This window comes from Talpa occidentalis, unplaced genomic scaffold, assembly GCF_014898055.3.
Source record: "Talpa occidentalis isolate TD23 unplaced genomic scaffold, MPIMG_talOcc4v2.1 talOcc4.14, whole genome shotgun sequence".
Lineage (NCBI taxonomy): Eukaryota > Metazoa > Chordata > Mammalia > Eulipotyphla > Talpidae > Talpa > Talpa occidentalis.
In genome coordinates, this window is record NW_023601433.1 from 37,788,375 (window position 1) to 37,804,414 (window position 16,040).

At 39.0% G+C, this 16,040-nt stretch overlaps 1 protein-coding gene across 4 annotated transcripts in view; it reads left to right on the forward strand.

Moving 5' to 3' along the window:
• KIF26B (kinesin family member 26B) overlaps window positions 1-16,040 on the forward strand; it is a 563,425-nt gene that overhangs the window by 338,177 nt on the left and 209,208 nt on the right. Inside the window, exon 1 of one of the 4 annotated variants that reach the window (XM_037510317.2) lies at window positions 11,103-11,324. The exons of the other annotated variants lie outside the window; for them this stretch is intronic. The gene's annotated coding sequence lies outside the window, so the exon portion shown is untranslated. Of the gene's footprint in view, window positions 1-11,102; window positions 11,325-16,040 lie in introns of those variants that run through there. 4 annotated transcript variants of the gene reach the window in all.

Consider the following 16,040-nt stretch of genomic DNA (forward strand, 5'->3'; position numbering starts at 1 on the left):
AGATCCCGACAATAGAAAACTAACCCAATGCACTTCTCCTCGCAGCGTAGGGCTGTGTCAGAACTGAGGAGCGGGGCCTGGCTGAGCATCTGTCATGTTTCATCTGAGCAGCACCACCAGCCCCAGGTCCTGAAGGAACAGCCTCTAGGGAATGAATCCCCCTTAGCCTGGGAGAGCTGGCGCTTCCTGGTCTGTCCATCCCGGGATTAGATCTGAAGCACAGATCCTGTCACTCCACTGTGTGACCCTATCCCCCTCAGTCCAGCTGAAGAACTTTGGTCTGAGCTGTAATGGAGACTTACAGAGAGGGAAATATTTTAACTTTAACAAGATTATTATAATTATCCCACGGCACTGAAGTGCTGCTGTATTTGCATTTTGGACACTAAAATCAGAGGGCAGATCTGTAACAAGTTAATTTTCTGAGTGAGTCCTTAATATACAGGCCTTAAGACTAGATTCTTTATGCCTTGGGCTGGTTTTGCAGTTGAAAGATGCAAAATATACTGCTAAGATTAAAGCTCCTCTAGTGATTTTTAAACAAGCCTCATGCTCTTTTATTTGCAAATGACCTCTAACCCACCTCTATGAGGTCCCTGTCTCCAGCACTCTAGAATCCCTTGCAGTGGATCCCATGGATTTGTGTACACAGGATAGAGGATTCTTATCTCCTGCGAGTCCCTGCAAGATATGGAACAGTTAATCCAGTTCCCATAATCTGGCAGCTATATCTCTTCATAAGGATCTAGGTAAAGGCTGCTCAATGATCACTATAAATACATCCATCATAAAAGCAGTCCTTCTGAATTTTAGGTATTTTATTCACAGCATAAGGAATCTTGTGTATTCTTTTCAAGCCTCAAGAGCAGGCAGATAAGGGAAGGTAGCATCATTTGTTAAATTGTAGTTGTACGACAATTATGAATAAACATGGATTGCACTCATGATGCAAATATATAAGATATTTATATCCTATATATATATAAGATATTCATATTTCATACAAGTAACCTGATGACTCACTTTTTAAAGTTTTACCGTCCTTGACCAAGTCCTAGGGTACAAAGTACAAATCTAAAAGATGTTAAGTCACACGATGGGCTGAAGTGACTTTGGGATAGCCTGCCTTCAAGTATTATCCAGCCAGTCACTTTTCAAGACAATCAGATTCAATTCATTTTAAGCACAGTTCTGCATCCCTCTTGAAAGATTTAAGTGTAGTGTATGCTACATTTGCAATTATAGAAAACAAGAAAAAAGATTTATTTTCTATTTCTAATTCTTCTTTGGGAATTGTATATATAATATCCAGTGGTATCAAAAAGAATAAGCAGGGCCTCCCCGGTGGCGCAGCGGTTGAGCGCTGGGTTGCGAAGCTGCCCGCGGCCTCTGCGGCGCCAGTTCGATCCCCGGCTGCTTCCCGGCCACCGGAGGAGGGTCCCACATGGCGCGCAGACCTCTCCTGCCGCCCACTGCTCCCCTCAGCAGTGTACTTCGGTCCTTCTGCCTGTTCTGCTCCCCGCTCTGGCTCTGGTGGATTCTCTCACCCTCCCGCGCTTCTGACTGTACCCAGTGCTTGTATAAACAAAACAAACAAACAAATAAATAAATAAAAGACTGTCACTTTAAAAAAAAAAAAATTAAAAAAAAAAAAAAAAAAAGAATAAGCAGATTTGCTATTCGAAAGTGTCCTCACATAGCATTGTTGTTTTGTTTAATCCAGACCAGAGCTCTGTCTATTATCACTATTAATACCAGCTAACATTCATTGAGTGCTTACAATGCTCCTGACGCTTTGCTAATTTTCCTATTAATTTTTTTTTTACAGAAACATTTTAAGGTAGGGCCTCCCCGGTGGTGCAGCGGTTGAGCGCTGGGCTGAGAAGCTGCCCGCAGCCTCTGCAGTGCCGGTTCTATCCCCAGCCGCTGGCAAGGGTCCCACATGGCATGCAGACATCTCCTGCTGCACCTGCTGCTCCCTCAGCAGTGTGCTTTGGTCCTTCTACCTGTTCTGCTCCCCTGCTCTGGCTCTGGTGAATTCTCTCACCCTCCCGCACTTGTGACTATACCCAGTGCTTGTATAAATAAATAAATCTTAAAAAAAAATTTTTTTTGAGGTAGAAACTGTTGATTTCCCAGCTCTGCAGTAAGAAGAGACAGAAGGTCACTAATAGATGATTGAACTGTATATAAATCTAGTTGTTTCTGTATTCAAACCCATACTGTAACAATCATACTTACATATATAGAATTGTTTGACTACCTGAAATAGCAAGCCAGTTTCGGTTTACTCACCCATTGCTACTAAAATCTTTGCCTCCACCTTAAGTACTGAACTTGGCAGGAAACAGTCCTGTGATTGATTTGTGATCTCTGCAGTGGGTAGATCCAGTAAAGAAGAAAGATGAAACTAGAGTTGCCATTCCTGTATTAGATTGCTCTCAAACTCTCCATGAGGGATTTCTGGGTGGACCACATGCCATCTGGCCTTCTGTGGAACACATTTTTTTATTATAGTTCATATTTGTAATTCCAGTGCCCATTTCATTGTGAATCCTTGGAATATGGTATACACAATGGAAAATAATTAGAATCTATGAGAGTGATTTGCTGTTGCCTTTATTGCTGTCTGTGAACCTTTCTATCAAGATTCCCAAGTAATTTGTGATTTTTGAAATGTGCCATTAAACCACTAACTGGGGAAATAAAAACAGCTTTGAAATATCAGTAATATTGGTAAGTAATTCAAATCCTTGTAATTCTTTATGCTTTCCAGAAAATTCAAACACATAATTCACCTTCCAGCCATTAAAATTTTTTCCTCTTTCATTATGTTGTTTAGATTGATGTTTGTCCCACGAGGAATGACCAGATTTTAATTTTGTTTGTTCTTTCTTTAGAGATAGCACATGTATTCTCTGCCCAAATTATCCAAAGAATGAAATGAATTTCAACCAGAGATATAAAATCTCTGCATAAAAAATTTAGGTCATAGCTAACATAATTGGATTTGTCTTGATGACATCAGTGTTTTTCATATTTCTCTTATGGAAAGAAAATAACTATATATTGATATTTCAGAGTTAAAAGTAGCCCATCTTACTGACTGCTGCTGTTCCTGTTACTATGATACAAAAACTTCTATTTTCTTTAACTGGAGCATTCTGTTCATATCCAAAATAGTTGGATAGACACAGTGAACCATTTTCACCAGAGAAAAATCACTTCTACCAGCATCATTCTAATTAACAATGCCTGTGCTGTTGACCAGTAATGCCTGCGACCAGTAATAAGATAACTAAAGCAATTATAGTAACTGCCTCTACAATGCAACCTTTTGATTAGAGTCTTTCAAATAAAATCTTGTACTGCCAGAGGAACTGGCCAAATCAGAATAGATCCTGGCTTTAGTTGATACTAGGTTCTAGAAGCTTCTTTTGAACCAGAGTTGTCTCAGACACCTTCCAAGCAAGTTACTGGGTCTTCAGTAACTAAGTTCTGGGAGTGAAGGTAATTATAGAAAGTTGAGAAGATGCTTTTCTTGCTCAAGTCATCTGTTGAGAATGGGACAGATATTGTGATAACATCATGGGGCTGAAAGGCGAAAATATGAGTTGAGAGCTGCCAATAAAGGTAGTACCTACGAGGTCAAGATCCTGGAGAAAAGGAAGATACAGAAAAGGAAGCTAGATATTTCAGTGCTTTTCCATTTGGAGCATTTGTCAAATATTACTGTATAGAGCAAGAGACTAAATTGCCAAGCAAAACTACACTGAAAAAATAGTGGAGTTTTCAGTGTTACAGTGTTAATTGAGGAGTATTGAATGGTGAGTCCACCAAGGGGAAGATGCATTAGTACAACTTTCTCTCATATCCTAGGGTTAGAGGTAAAGCCAAAGTTTACCAAGCCATACAAAAATCTCAGCATATCTTCGATTGGGTTTCAGTGATCCCCTCCATTTAGGCTTCCTATCAGAGGATCTAAGGTAAACTATCACTGAAGGAAGATAGGATTATCAAGAATCTAAATTTTTCATAATTTTTTTTTTATAGAGGCATGTTTTTCTTTATTTGTTTGCTTGTTTGTTTTGTTTTTTTGTTTATACAAGCACTGGGTACAGTCAGAAGCGCGGGAGGGCGAGAGAACTCACCAGAGCCAGAGCGGGGAGCAGAGCAGGCAGAAGGACGGAAGCACACTGCTGAGGGGAGCAGCGGGCGGCAGGAGAGGTCTGCGCGCCATGTGGGACCCTCCTCCGGTGGCCGGGGAACAGCCGGGCATTGAACCGGCACCGCAGAGGCCGCGGGCAGCTTCGCAACCCAGCGCTCAACCGCTGCGCCACCGGGGAGGCCCAATTTTTCATAATTTTTGATTGAATATTAGCAGGCATCTAGGGAATAAGTCCATTCTTATTGGTAGAAACTAAAATCTGGGGAAATGAAACTGTGGATAAGGAGGATGACTATGGATATATTTAGCTGCATATTTAGATGAATTACAAGGCAGAATTAGTGAAAGGGAAATGGAAGACAGGAGAAGATAACCAGGTGGATGCATAGAGATCAAGAAGTATGAAAATACAGAAAAAAGCATAAGATACATATGTAATACTTATTATCCCATTTAACAACCTGTCATTGGAGTTCTAGAAGAGGGAAAGAAGGAATGAGGCAGAAGCAATATTTTCTGATAAAGATCAAAAATATCAAAACATGGATTCGGGAAGCCCTGCATACCCCACCCAGATACACACAGACAAAATGCACAGTTTAACATGCTGGAGCAAAGCTGCTGAAAACAAAAACCAAATTGAAAAAAAGCAGACAGAAAAAAAAAATTCATTCATTTCAGAGGAGCAACAAGACTTATAGCTCACTTCTCAGTAGAAATAATGGATGCCAGATGACAATGAATGTCGCAGGCCAAGTTGAAAGAATGTCACTGCCAACTTGAAGTTTACAAACCCAGAAAAAATAGCTTTATAAACTCATCAAAAGTTGAAGTAAAATAAAGACATTGTAAGAAAAACCAAAATGAAAGGAACTCATCACTAGTTTATCTACATTAAAATAAATATTAAATGTATTTATCCAGGTAGAAAGAAAATGATTCCAGAAATGCAGGAATGGATGAAGTACATCAAATAGGGTAAATATAAGGTTAATCTGAAATATATTAAAAATATGTAATGTATTGATAGGTTAATACTGAGATGGATGAATGTGATAAAGCATGTATAGAAAAACATTAGTTGTAGAGTATGAATAAGGATTGTATGGGTATTTCCTATATAATTTTTTTTAAGATTTATTTATTTATTTATACAAACGCTGGGTACAGTCAGAAGTGCGGGAGGGTGAGAGAATTCACCAGAGCCAGAGCAGGGAACAGAACAGGCAGATTGAGGAAATACGCTGCGGAGGGGAGCAGCGGGTGCCGCAGGAGAGGTCTGTCATGCCATGTGGGACCCTCGCCAGCGGCCAGGGATAGAACTGGTGCTGCAGAGGCTGCGGGCAGCTTTGTAGCCCAATGCTCAACCGCTGTACCACCAGGGGAGGCCCTATAATTCAAATTTTATTTTTGAAAAGCTTAATTTCAGAATAAAAATTGAGAACAATATAGAGACAATTATAAATCAATATGGATCATAAAAACAGCAAAAATAAGGTCTTGTGGGGTGTAGAATATATGTAGAATTAAGTGTATGTAGAAAATAAAAAAGTAGATGTGGGATAATGAAGTTAAAATGTTATAGGGTCATAGCCATATCTGGGAGTATTAAAAGTTGTAATTTTACCAGATTATAATAAATCAAAGACATATTGTAATCTCTAGCGTAACTAGTAAACTAAACATAGAAGAGGAAATAGAATAAAAAATACTGGGATGCTCTAAAAGAAAAAAAAGGGAACATAAAAACAGGTGTAGCAATAAAAACAATTCAAAATTGTTAACTATAAAACCAAATATATCAGTAATTGAATTATATGAAAATTGACTACACTAATTAAGATAATTATTATAATACTGTATTTTTAAAACAAAATCTAACTGTACTACTTATGAGAAATACCTTAAATATAATGACACAGGAAAGTTTACAATGAGAGAATGGAAATGGGTTATAAGGCATGATGGAGGGGGGCAATGAAGGGTGAATTAAAAGGATCAAAATAAAATTCTATAAAGTGGAATCCCCATCCTTCCAAAAACTGAAACTAGTCTATAGCATATTGCCTTGGGCATGTATTTGACTCTTTATAAAGTAGAGATTTGTTGTAGCAGGATCACAAGATGCATTTAATGGTAATTATGAAAAAAATGCCCATAAAGTGGCTGTGCCTATGGCTACATTTTTGTACCTCTAATCATCATGTTAAGTCACCAGATTTTGAAATTTGTCAATATGATGCTGTGATCACATGGCTTTAATTTGCATTTTCTTAATTACTGTTGAGAAATATTTTTCATGTTTATAGTTTTTTTGTATTCACCCACCCCCATCCCGGCTGAGGTAGTTCTAGTGATCTCAAGGAAAGTAAACTTTAAGGGAAGAAGCATCATTAAAATAACTAGGAAATTTTATAATAATAAAAGTGTCCATCCACAAGGAGGTTATTTTAACAATGCTAAATTTAACAATCCTATATATCTAATAATGTAACTCCAAATACAGAAAACAAAATTTGACAGAATCAAAGGGATAAATGACCCAGTCTATAATCATAGTGGGGAGGCTTTAAATAGCTCTCTCAAGGACTGATAGAACAGTAGACAAAAAATTCAAAAAGGATATAGATCTGAACTGCACGAATTAATTTTACCTGCTTGATACACATAGACCAGTGTACTCAGCAGTGACATAATACAATTTTTTTCCAAGTTACCAAAATTGACCATCTGCTTGCTTATAAAGCAAGTGTTGATAAATCAAAGACTTAATTCCTTCACAGTATGTTTTTTTGACCACAGAGAAATTAAGTTTGAAGTCAATGACAAATAGAAAATCCCCAATGCTTGGAAATTAAGATGTATTTAATAATCTGCACTTACAAATACCAGTGGGTTGAGGAAGAAATTTCAGTTAGGGAATATTTTGAAGATAATGAAGATTTGACCTATCAAGTGCTAACTAACCAATCATTCCATAAATATGTAAAAAAGACACTTCATATGTTAACTAATTACCCCTATAGTGCAAATTAATAATAACTCTCATGTCTGTATTGCACTATATATGCTGGAGGACTGTGTTTTAAAGTAATGAAAATGGAGCTAATTATAGTAATGTCAGTGCTTTAGGTGAGATTTCCAGTTATTAAATAAAAAGCAACACTTAGATGAAATTGTTTTGAAAACACACTTAGACTATCATATTATAGCCATCTATCTAAAAAGCTAATGCAGCTGCATATATAATTTCCAGATGATTTCTTGACATTCAGACATTATTTATTATCTGTTAAATTGCTATCTTCTTCCATTCCCCAAGTATCTCTTTCCCACGTGGACGTTTACCTGGTTGTAGAGGGAGGCAGGAGGGATAAGTACCACACTTTAATATTTCCCACCCAGTTGCTCAAGCATGATCAGAGAACCTGGAAATTGAATCAGAGACCCCAGGGGCAGCCCAAATGAGTCAGCCTGTATGTGAAGGTTATCACTGCTGGCTCCATGTGCTTAATTAGAAGCTAGTGGAATATTATCATTTACTCGACCAGCAAAAATCTTCACTTGACAGGCAACTGGGTTAAGGAAAAACATGCTGAAGACAGAGTTTATGAACCATAACTAAAATCTGTTTATCCACAGCAAACCCAAAGAGGGATGGGGGACAGTGCAGGAGTTGGGCATCTTCTCGCAGAGCATGTTTGTGGGCCCAGGGATAACTTCTCTGAAGCTCTGTCCCATGGCGCTCAGCCAGGTAGGCTGGGCTTTCTTCCTGAAAAGAGCGTAAATCTGAGTGGATTGTGAAGGTTTCTTCTTCTCGATTATATAACCATTAATACTTGTCTTTCATTTAGCTTGGAAATTTCAATAACCTAATAACTATGCGTAATACCTGGGAAACAGTAGTGTCTCACCTTGCTTCTCGGTTCTCTCCTTCCATAAACAGAATCTGAGCGCACTGGGTAAGAGAGGCCAGAGGAAGGCTTGTCCTACCTCTGGCCTCTCCCTTGCAGAGTTTCATTTCCTTAACAATTTTCTTGCATCAGAATGTAAGTGTAGTGAAGGAGATGGGAAGGAGTGTGTGTGTGTGTGTGTTTATGGTGTGACTGAAGGGGAAAGGAAAGAGAACAGGTGTCCTAGAAGAGAAAAAGGCAGGATTATATCCATGAGGCAGCAGGTTGCTGAACCTGTGTGACTACTGTAAGAACTTTGATTGCATTTCTGTTCCAGTTTTTAATCTATACTAAATCTTTTTTCTCAATGCTAGCAAATGGCGCATGTTACCTTTGCTCAAAGAGAAAGGTGTGTGGAAGCTCCAAATTTGGGATAGTTCATGTCCTTGGTGAAGACCCATATTAGAATTTTGTAAGAACATTTGAATAATAGCAGCAGCATGTGTGTGTGTGTGTGTGTGTGTGTGTGTGTGTGTTCCTCTCCGGGAGAGGGTCACAATATTTTACAAATATAATCTAGATTAATCTGACATCACCAGTATATAGAGGTTAAATAAATCAGTCCAGATAGATAAGGTTATGTGGTAGATTTAGAAGCACTGAGTTGTTTTGCCAGATTCCATGAGAGTAAGATAGCGATCATTATCTGATTTTATTTTTCCTGGACAGGTAAACCTGGCAAAATCACTGGGGGCACACGGCTGACCCATAGAGAAATAAGTAACTGTTTATATTGCATAATTTTAATGATATACAAAGTTTCCACCCACAAATTTTCTGTATCTCCACTTAGAAGTAAATCAAAGGAGCTAGGAAGGAAAAGACAGCAGCATTACTTCAGAAACCACGTTTCTTGGAAATAATGAAGTGAACACATGGTTTTTAAGTTGACCAAATTGATGTCCTGGGTCTGAAGGGATGGAAAACAGGACAGAAGTTCTGTTTTGATGGGGTTTTGCTATTGGTGAAAATCTGGTACAGCTAATACTATGTTCTGAAGCCATAATGGATGCAGGGTAAATGGTGTGGTGTGTATGAAAAGGTTCTTTTCCTAATGGAAAATTCTCCTTTAAGATTCTGCAAGGAGCAAGATTTTCCTTCCTTTTCTATGGCTTTGCCATGCACACTTTTGTGTTGAGCTAAATAGCCATATATCATCAAATGGAATGTAGAGAGATAAGAACATTGGGAGTTTTTAGGACTGTTGTGTCTTAGACATGCAATCTGGAAGCCCCGGAGTAGAGTGTTCAGGGGCAGTCCTTCTGGGTCTAAAATCCCTTTGGATGAAGGTGTTGATGTGCCTTGGAGAACTGGGACAGTTGGGCCGAGCATTGAACTCATATTTGTGAGTTTGACCAGCTGAGTTCTAGGAGTGACATCTGTCACTATCTTTAGCTTTTAAGTGATGCCTTGTTTTTTTTTTAATATTTATTTATTTATGCATACAAGAACTGGGGTGAAAGCCACAGGTGCAGGGTTGGGGGACGGCATGAGAGGATTCACCAGAGAGAGTGGGGAGCAGAACAGACAATTCTACTGAAATACTGCTGAGGGGAGCAGCAGGTGAGACAAGAGAGGTCTGCTACACCATGTGAGTAGCTCCCTGGCCGGCCCGGAATCGAACTCGTGCTCCAGTGGCTGGCAATAATATCTGGATAGCTCTGTCTTTAACCCCTGCGCTACTAGGGAGACCCCTTAAGTGATGACTTGATTTGCAGAAATAATAATGATCACTTAGCCCAAATCCTGATTCATAAGTAAAATTCATTCACAATAATTATATCTTACATTTGAGGACTGAGTTTTTCAACACAGTTTTTTTTTAATTTTAATTTTATTTTTATATTCCCCATACAATTGCAACCCCCTTATTTTGACCCCAATCTCTCCTTTCCCCGCCCCCCCACCCCCCATAGAGGGTCTCTGGTTCATAGTTGTTTGTTGATTTTGATTTTTACTTTCTTATAGTTATACTTTTTCCTGGTCTTTATAGCATATAAAACCTATAACACTATACAACCCAAACAATAGGCTGAAACTGGGTTTGTTGTAAGTAACGTTAATAACACCTGGTGTAATACCTGTTAACATGCTCGGTGCCTGAAGCAACTTGGCAGGCTCTTCTTTTACTTTTGCCAGTAACTTGTCAAAAACTGACTTAGAGTTCTTTCCAAACTCTCAGAAGAACATCCAGAACAAGGTAGCTTATGTAGCCCTCAAACTTCAGCAGGGCAAGGGCTGGCCCCTAGCCAATTTGAGCAGTCATGCTGAGTTAGAGGAGGCATCCCGTGGAGCTGGGAAGGGGCCTCGTGATGGCAAGATGATGAATAAGAATGTGATGAATTAATTGATTTGTGTCTTACATGAGTCAGGATGTGGACAAAGGTGAAATGAATTTCCTGTAACAGCTCTGGCTTAGTTCCTTTTTAGTAAGTAAGCTTTATTTCTGGTGTTATCTAAAATAATGCCTCCATCCCACGGCAAAGAGGAATCTTTATATCCAGCCTAGCACTTAGTGATGGCACATCCCCTGAAGCCAGAAAAGAAAGCAGGCAAGGTAAGATCGTGACAGGTAGTCCAAGAGCAAGTATGAACAGCTTAGCCCTATGGAGGTACATTATTGGGAAGGGATAGCACTGCCTAAAAATTAAGACAGTGACCATGTTAAGTACGTGCACATGCTTTATGAGACATCCTGGCAGTGCTTGAAGTCAGCGCCTTTACCCCAATATACAGATAAAGCAGTGGCTTAGAGAACCTTGGTAATGTTCCAAGGCAGTCTGATAGGACCACCCAACTAGATGGTGTGCGTCCAAATCTTGGCTTTTCCACTTAGTAACTATGTAACCTCATGAAAAGCTTTTAACTTGTTTGTGCTTTTAACTTTCTTATCTGTAGAATAAGGATAATAATATTATGTACTTCAAAGAGTTATAATTAGTAATAAATATATTGATATATGGAAAGCCCTTTGAATGGGTGGGAAGTGGTTAAGTGCTATTTAGGTGTGTGTCCTTGTGGCTGTTTTTTTTGTTTGTTTGTTTTGTTTTGTTTTGCATAGAAGAATTGGGCTGTAGGCCAGAGGTGCAGGGGTGAGAGGATTCACCAGAGCAGAGTGGGGAGCAGAACAGTCGGGTCTACTGAAATACACTGCTGAGGGGAGTAGCGGGCGAGACAGGAGAGGTCTGCTACGCCATATGAAGGTTAGCTCCCCGGCTAGGGATTGAACTCAGGCCTTAGCGGTGATAGTGCTGCCTGGGAGGCCCCCATTTTGGTTGTTTTTAATTGTGCTGGATGAGTTGAATCTCCATCAGTTTGGTGCTGGAATTCTTTGTCAGGTATTGTTATATGGTTTTATAAATGCAAGTTGAGTAAATTTCTTCCTTCTCTTTATCTCAAAAGAAATGATAATCCTGTTTTATCATACAAAACTATCATTGAGATTCATTTTTATTTACAGAGCACTTTTTCAATGGTGGGTAGTTACTGGACTGGGCAAGTAGTTAAAATTTACATCTGAATTAGACTTTGTGACCTGAAGTGTAAACAATTGCATTTCTGCTGAAATTGGCCACATAGTTAGAGGCATATAGCAGTCCAAAATAATTCTGTTCTTTCATCCACACAGACAGGATTGGTGGGTTTTTTGCTAAATTTGGCTCAGCTACACTTCTGTCTTTAGAACTAGGCAATCGCTTCATCACGTACACATTGTGCTGCCCTGATATTTTGGTAGCTGCTGCACATTTACAGTGCCAGCTGCACATCTCTCTAATTCTCTAAGAATCTGGCCACCAAGTAGCCAAAGTCAACATATAAACCAACTGGTGTGACATTCACTCAGAGAAGGCAACCCCGGAACCTGGGCAGATGAATAGGATTCTGATTTTCTGATAAGAAAGTAATTTTGTCTGTTGTTTTATAAGTACTAGATGTGAAAGACCATTATAGCATGATTTTTTTCAAATTAGAGATTTAACACTTAATAAAAAGCTAGATAAAATATATCTGCTTTCTTATATCTTTCTAGAACAAAGTGAAGTGAGGAAATCAAAACTAGCTTCATCTAGTTCCAAGCGCTCTCTCTACATATTAGTTGAATGAATGAGTGAATGAAAATAATAGTTGTAAGTATGGACAGTATCTGGATGTGAAGAAAATACCTCTGGATAAGGAAAGAGAAGTATAATGTTAGGAATTAGAGACTCCAGGACATCAGTGGTTATAAAATCCTTCCTGAAAAAAAAGCTATATTAATTGGAAAATTACTTTCATGATGATTGCTTTTATAAACTTACATATATATTTTCATAGTTTTTCTTTTAAACATTACATTGAGATTTTTGTGTCATCATTTTTCCTTGGGTGTATACCTGGCAAACATATAGATCAATGTATTTTTGGCTATATACAAAATAAAGTAAATTTCTAGTTTATGTAAAGTGCCAAGATTTCCACGTTCTTTTTGGGTAGAGCTGACTGACTCCCTTGCATATTCCACACGTCAAGTGAATGTTTAAGTATTGGCTTTTCCTAAATTTAGCATTTACTTTCTTGAAAGTGCCTCCTTTTTCCCACATAGATCTAACTAAATATTAGACGCATTTGACCTTTCATTTAAAAAAAAAGTTTGATGTTCTGGCAATTTCAATAAAAGATCTCTGTTCTCAAATGCTTTCTATGGAGAGAATTCCTCAGTTCTTTTGAGAGAGAGAAAAATCCTCTCTTAAATCCACCAGACTGAGATCAAGGGCATCACAGCAGCACATATGTGAAGAGTGATCATTATCCATAAAAGCAGGCTTGGTGGTGGCAAGGACGTTTCACCCCCACTGGACAGAACAATGGATTTGGAGCTGGAACTTAGAGGAGTTTAACTCTTGGCTTTGCCACAGGATGGCTGTCTTGCATGGTGAAGGTTTGCATCTCAGTCTCTTCTCCCATAAGGCTCTGATAGTTTTCCGAGGCAACCCAGCTCTCCTGGGTGATTTGATGTCACAGCACCAAGCATACCCACCCCTTTGCGTATTGCAAAGGCCTTCAACAAAAGTTGTGTGTGGAAGACGGTCGATCTTTCCATCCTGACTGAGTGAACTCATTCAGCCAGTACAAGGGCTTACCAAGGAAAGGAACCTGGTCCTGCTTTTGGCCATTTTCTTATGCATTTAGAGGCTATTGAGTAAAATACTAATTCCAAGCATTCAGAGCTGGCATGTCTTCTCTCCCAGACCTTAGGCAAGGCCAGGAAGCCAGCACTTCAGCTCTGGTAGTTGAGGGGGCCCTGGGCCCAACTTTGTGTGGGTGGAAATCCCTACCCAGGCTCACTCCTGCTCTTCTAGGCACAGATGCTCCATTCTAGGACTTCCTCTCCAACCCCTCCCCCCCCCAAAATTCCTTTTCACCTCCCTTTTCTTTCTCTTCTGCTTCCTCTTCTACTCAAGTAAGATTGTAGCCGTGGGCAGGGCTACCCCCATCCCATAATGAGACTTATTTAACAGGTCATACAACATACCAAATGACAAAAGAATTGTAAAATTTAAATAGCTTCAACAAAAAAAAAAAATAATTTCCTACTGAAAAGATAAATTGCATGATGATTTAACATTGGAAAGTTAAGCAATAAAACAGTATTCTTAAAAAGCAAAAAGACCACACCAAGCTCTCCCAGTGCTAATACAGAAGGATAGTTATCTCATTAATGGCCTTTGGATCTATATTTGTGGACAGTGAAGTTTTGAAAATATAAAGGATGTATACAAGGCACTATATACAACTGTCAGTATGTATTATAAGGTCCCTTCATTCCCTCTGTCAAGTTTTCTTTCCTGAATAACAGGGATCTTGAAAATAATTACCAAATCAAACACTAAAAAAAAAAAAAAAAGTGTAGATTTGATGGTACAGCATGCCAAGGAACATAAATTACTTTTTGACCTCCTCTGTATTACACTCGTATTGCAGATATTGTGTATGTATTTCAGAATACACATGATTCATTTTAATCTTGGTGTCTTTAAATGATTAAGGATTTCCAGCCTTCTGGTATTTCCCTCAGGGAAATTCAGAGTTATGGTAGGTAAGATTTTTTTATGTCTTTTTTTTTAAAAAAGATTTTATTTATTTATGCATACAAGAACTGGGGTACAGGCCAGAGGTGGGGGAGGGTAAGAGGATTCACCAGTTGCAGAGTGGGGAACAGAACAGGCAGACTGACCGAAGTACACTGCTAATGGGAGCAGTGGGCAAGACAGGAGAGGTCTGCTGCACCATGTGAGTAGATCCGTGACCAGTTGGAGATCAAACTTGTGCTGCAGAGGCTGAAGATAGCTTCAGAGTGCTGTGCTAAGCAACCCTTGCGCCACCAAGGATGCCCCTTTAAGTCTTTTCTCATTATAACTATTTGGTAACCATTATGTCTTCTTCCTTGCGTATGGATGTATACATTTTCGTATAAAATAAATCATTAGAACTTCAGCTGCTTAGATTTTTTTTTCTTCTTTAGAATCATTGTTTAGAATATCATTTTCCTGTAAAAGGGAACATGGACGGTACCCTCACCTGGGCATACTTCAGACAGTGTAACTTAACTTTCTGTGTCCCCCCAAGATAGCCTGGTCTTACACACTGCTTTGTTTGGGGCTAGGAGGGAGGAAATAACAGAAAGCTACAACCAAAGAGTTTGGTTCATTAACTGAAAGCTCTTCCTCCCCCTGACTATCTTAATCCTAGTAGCCTTATAGATAAATAAATTATCTAAATCCTCTAGGAAAGTATCTGAATTTCCATCATCATTTGTATAGTTCCCCATTTGTCCAATAAGCCAGAATTTAGTCTTAAAGGTATCTATCACTTAATCTATGTTAGGTATTATCTTTCTATGTGACTTGATTTTTTCTTCTAAATCAGAACATGGTCTTGGGTACCATGTTGTTTTTCTACCTTTTATTGTGTCCTTTGAGAACAGTCGGATCATCATGGAATGTTACAGATGGAAGGTATCTATGGGGTCACCTGAACCCCTGTTTTTCTAAAAAATGCTTAAAAGCCCCAGTTTCAAGTGAAATATTAGGAAACAGTCAACATGTAAAACAGATGAAAGCAGATCTATTGTGGTTGAAGAGGATACCCTGGCTTCCTTGCACCCTAAGACGTCCCAGTGCTCCACAGTCTCTGATATCTTCAAGATGAGGGAATTGATACCTAGAGATAAATCAGTCCCTAACATTTTGGTGAGGGAGGAAAAATCCATTTTCATTGTCTGGAAGGTCTGACATGACTACAGGTTCATGTGTGTGGAAACATGGCTTGCAGTAAAGTACAAGCAGAACACAAGGACACCACAGCTTCACTCCACGGAGCTGAAGCTTGGGTTCTCTGGAAGACAAAAACTGAGATGGCCATGTGAACCATTTATTAGGGATTAACACCTATAAAAGGATAAAGAGGAGGATAAAGCAGGATTGTGCAAAATATCTAACTGCAAAATAAGCCCAGCAAAGCCTTGACCATCCCCAGAGGGAAGCTCTGCAGCATAAATGCCTCCTTATAGTACCTGCATTGGTCTTAATGGCTGGGACTTTATACTTCTACCTCCACCAGTCATTGGATGTGGGTCACTCTGGGAGGCCATTTTCTTGAGTAAAGTGACATTCTGCAGCTGAAGTAAATCCTAAAAGAGCTGGAGCTACCATATGACCCAGCAATTCCACTCCTAGGGATCTAATCAAAGGACGCAAAAACATTGATTCAAAAGAATACCTGCACCCCTATGTTTATTGCAACACTATTTATAATAGGTAAAACCTGGAAACAACCCAAATGCCCAAAAATAGATGATTGGATCAAAAAGATGTAGTATATATACACAATCGAATATCATTCAGCAATCAAAAAAGATAAACTCATGCCATTCATAGCAA